This window comes from Molossus molossus, unplaced genomic scaffold (assembly GCF_014108415.1).
Source record: "Molossus molossus isolate mMolMol1 unplaced genomic scaffold, mMolMol1.p scaffold_m16_p_3, whole genome shotgun sequence".
Classification (NCBI taxonomy): Eukaryota; Metazoa; Chordata; class Mammalia; order Chiroptera; family Molossidae; genus Molossus; species Molossus molossus.
In genome coordinates, this window is record NW_023425366.1 from 99,817,573 (window position 1) to 99,822,300 (window position 4,728).

The 4,728-nt window shown below is 48.0% G+C and overlaps 1 pseudogene; it reads left to right on the top strand.

Moving 5' to 3' along the window:
- The first annotated feature begins 294 nt into the window (after positions 1-294).
- Positions 295-709, top strand: LOC118641582 (annotated as a pseudogene).
- The last annotated feature ends 4,019 nt before the right edge of the window (positions 710-4,728 follow it).

Below are 4,728 nucleotides of genomic sequence, written 5' to 3' on the forward strand. Positions count from 1 at the left end.
TTGGTTAACAAAAGTGAGCAAGAGGTGAAAAAAATAAGAGCAAAGAAGTAGCCAGGGGCTACATCCCATAAAGGTTGAAGTAAGGGCTTTGAGTTTGAAAGCAAGAAAACGTCATGTTTTCAGCCATGTGTTCAGAGGCTCTGAAGGTTAATAGGGGGACAGACCTGGAGCTATTATGCTAAAAATCCAGCTAGGGTGTTCGCCGCAGCTGTCGCTCTCTAACACCTGCGCCACCTCCAGTTCGCCGAGCTCCAGCAGAAGGAGGAGGGGAGTAAGGAAAGAGGTGTTTATACCATGGCTCCTACAAAGCAGACTGCCCGCAGATCCACCGGTGGTAAAGCACCGAGGAAACAACTGGCTACCAAAGCGGCTCAAAAGAGTGCGCCCTCTACTGGAGGGGTGAAGAAACCTCATCGTTACCGGCCTGGTACCATGGCACTTCCTGAAATTAGACGTTATCAGAAAGAAATCCACTGAACTTCTGATTCGCAAACTTCCCTTCCAGCGTCTGGTGCGAGAAATTGCTCAGGACTTCAAAACAGATCTGCGCTTCCAGAGTGCAGCTATTGGTGCTTTGCAGGAGACAAGTGAGGCCTATCTGGTTGGCCTTTTTGAAGACACCAACCTGTATGCTATCCATGCTAAACGTGTAACAATTATGCCAAAAGACATCCAGCTAACACGCTGCATACGTGGAGAAGGTGCTTAAGAATACACTATGATGGGAAACATTTTATTCTTTTTTAAAAAATTCTCTTCTTCCTGTTATTGGTAGTTCTGAATGTTAGATATTTTTTTCCATGGGGTCAAAAAGTACCTAAGTATATGATTGCAAGTTGAAAATAGGGGGCAGAAATCAGGTATTGGCAGTTTTTCCATTTTCATTTGTGTGTGAATTTTTTTTATATAAAAGCGGGGACATAAGGCATTAATGCAAGTCAAAATGTTTCAGTGAACAAGTTTCAGCAGTTCAACTTTATAACAATATAAATAAACCTGTTAAATGTTTCTGGACAATGCCAGCATTTGGCTTTTTTTAAAACAAGTAAATTTCTTATTGATGGCAACTAAATGGTGTTTGTAGCATTTTTATCATACAGTAAATTCCATCCATTCACTATACTTTTCTGAGTTGTCCTACATGCAAGTACATGTTTTTAATGTTATCTGTCTTCTGTGCTGTCCCTGTAAGTTTGCTATTAAAATACATTAAACTATTAAATAAATAAATAAATAAATAAATAAATAAATAAATAAATAAGAAAAGTCCAGCTAGACCAGGGAGGAAAGAGAAGTAGTAGATTTCTGGACATATTTTATACAGAGAGCCAATAGGATTTGCTGATGGGTCAGATGTAAGTAGGGAGAGAGAATGAGTGAAGTCAAGGACACCTGCACATTTTGGCTTGAACCATTCTAGATGACAGTGGTGGCATTTACTGACATAAGAAACACCTGGGGAGGGTAGATTCAGGCACAAATTAAGAGTTCTAGCCTGGATGCATAAAGTTTGAGGTGCCCATTTGCCATCCAAGTGAAGACGCCAAGCAGACATTTGGGTCTTTGTGTCTGCAGTTCAAGGAGCAGATGAGGGAGTCACGGAGCCATGTGTCTGGGTGAAGAGGAGGCAGACTGGGTCTGACAGCAGGGATCCCATTAAGCCAGCTCTCTTTCCCTCCCCAGGCTAGGAAACTCAGGCTCTGGACCCTGTCCTGGGTAACAGTCTTGGGGTCATCCAGTGACGGTGTCCTCACAGAGCCTCTCGCTTGTCACCAGCGAGAGGCACCAGTTTGGACAAATCCTAATCACTGACCTGGAGTAATACAACCTTTCCCACAGGATTCTTTACCCTTTGTCCAGAAAATTTTTATCATGAATCCCATTAATAAAATATTTTTTAATATATACATATGTGTGTGTGTGTGTGTGTGTGTGTGCGCGTGCGCATTTGGATTGCAAATGAGCACCTAAAACACCACATTGAAGCCAGAGCTCTTAATTTATACCCAAATTAAGATTTGTGCCCTATCACACACACATGTAGACATATTCACTTATAAAATGTTAATCACTTATCAGTGCAAAGTGTTTAAGAGAAGTGCTCTAAAGATGAGATAAACAATTTTTAATTATTTTATTTGTTAAAAATACAAACTCCCCTTTGCTTTCAATTTTAAAAAGGCAATACCTCGTATGAGCAATGTGACTAAATATGTCAGGTCTAATGAGCTGGTCACTGGTTTCACCAGAATATGTTGCTGACAAGGAGTTCCAACTAGGAATGGAAATGCCAGCTCTATTTTTCAGTCTTCCTGCAGTATTAGCATTGTCATCAACCTCTGCTTTCTTTTTAGCAATCTTTTGCAGATACAAGTCTGTCCTGTGTGAGTTAGTTTAGTTAAAACTAGGTAATACAAGCCCAGATGGTATGGCTCAGTGGTTGAGTGTCAACCCAGGCACCAGGAGATCGTCTGTTTGATTCCCAGTCAGGGCACATGCCCAAGTTGTGGGCCCGATCCCCACTGGAAGACATGCAGGAGGAGGCCAATTGATATTCTCTCTCATCAACGTCTCTATCTGTATCTCTCTCCCTCCCCTTCCTCTCTCTCTAAAATCAATAAAGAAAAATTATTTTTATTTTGTTAATTGATTTATTTTTTAATTTTTTTATCCTCACCTGAGGACATTTTTGCATTTATCTTCAGATAGAGTGGGAGAGAGGAAAAAACATGGACATTAGAGAGAGACATAGATTGGTTGCCTCCCGCATCACCCTGAGCAGGACCAGGGACCAAATCACAACCGTGGCACGTGCCCTTGACTGGAATCGAACCAGACTCTTTGGTCCGTGGGCCGACGCTCTAACCACTGAACCAAACCAGCCAGAGCAGAAAAAAAAATTTTTTTTAAACAAAAACTAGGTAATAACACTCAGCTAACCAGAGACAGGCCCACAGCCCCTCCAGATACACTCTGGACACTCCCTTCACCCTGCACTGTGGACCTCTCCTAAGCCTCTTCACCCTGGGATGGTAACTGCTGCCATCCCCTGAGAATGCGCCTGTCTTCATTGGTTTCCCTTAATCCTGCCTAGTCTGTTGTAAAATCCCCTTTATTATATTCCTCAATAACAATAATCTCCACTGAGTGCTCCTGTTTCTTGCCAGGACCCTGTCTGAGGTATGCCCTATAGAAACAAGCAAAATGTTGCTGTACAACTTCTGAGGACCTCCATGTCTCTTTGGGACACTTGTAAGTGCTCTGAGACCATCTGACCAGAAGGCAGTGAGGGCACTAGTGTCAATCTGAATATTAAGTATTTTTAAAAACCATCTTCTTAAGCCTGGCTGGTGTGGCTGAGTGGATTGAGCATCATCCCATAAACTGCACATGCCCAGTCAGGGCCCATGCCCGGGTTTGGGAGCTCAATTCCCAGTGGGGGGCATGCAGGAAGCAGCCAGTCTATGTTTCTCTCTCTCTCTCAAAAATCAATAAAAACACTTTTTTTAAAAAAAACCATTTTCTTCATTATTAGAAACCAAGATGTGAACCCCCCCTCCCCATAATTTTTTTGCACCCAGGGGTGAGTGCCTGGCCTTACAGGCCTCTGGCCAGGGCCCTGGCAAGAGAAGTCTAGTAAATGTGATGGCTGAAGGCAGAGTCTGGGTACTTCTGCCTTTATTCACTGTGTGCACCTGGGCACGTGGCCAACCTCTTTGCTCATAGACTCCTGGGTTCTGAAGTGGGCCTAGGGGGAGATAGGGTTGCTCCCTCCCCAGGGGGCATTCTAGGATTCTCCACTTCTAGGCAGGGTGCTACACGCTCCCAATGCTGGACTGGGCACCTGTGCTTTAGGAACCACCCAGTTCCTCTGCCACTTCACTCAGCCAAAACTCTGTTTAGTTGTGCCCTCTCTTGAACCCTGGGCAGGGCAGCGCCAGCATCAAGTCGCCAGCACTGGAAAGGGCAACGCCCTGAGCACATTTGTCACAGTTTGGCAGAAGGTCACTCCTCCCCCAAGTCCTGCTCCTTCATCTCCCTTCCTAGCCAGTGAGGGCCTGAGACTTAGGCCATCGCCTTCCCGCCCCTGCCTCACTGCAGACCTCGGAGAGTGAGAGGAGCTGGGCTGCGTCCTTCCCCCAGGCGGCCACCACGGTCCTCGGGGTCCACAAAGTCTCCTCCAGCTCAAGTCCAGGTTCTTGGCCTCCATCTAGCTGCCTTGAGTCAGAAAGGATCCCCACCGGGAAACTGAGGCCCCTTCTTGGGGCTTCTAAACCCGCCTAGTCTGCCACGTCGGATCCTTCGTCCCTCCAAAGCCGCAGTTTTCGGTTTACCTATCTCTGCCGGGCAGAGTCGTGGCTCCGGTAAGATGAATGAAGGGAAGGAGTCGGCAGGGGGCGGGGCACCGCCGAGGGCGTGGGGCGGGGCTGCGCAGGGCAATTCCGCCGCTTGCCCGCCCCGCCCCGCCTCCTGCCGCAGCTCCGAGGCCACGCCCCGGCCCGCCCCTCAGCTCCCTCCCCAGGCCGCCGTGGCGCGGAGCCGGTGCCGGAGCCGGTGCCGGAGCCGGTGTCCGAGAGGCGGCTGCGGTGCCGCAAGTCCAGAGCCCACCCCGGCCGGGCCCACTTTCTCCGCCTCCGCCTGCCGGGCCGGCGGCGGCTGCGGGCCAGCTCGCGGGGCCCGGTCCGCCCCCAGCCCCAGCCCCGCCGGGCCCCGCCTCCCGCCGAGTGC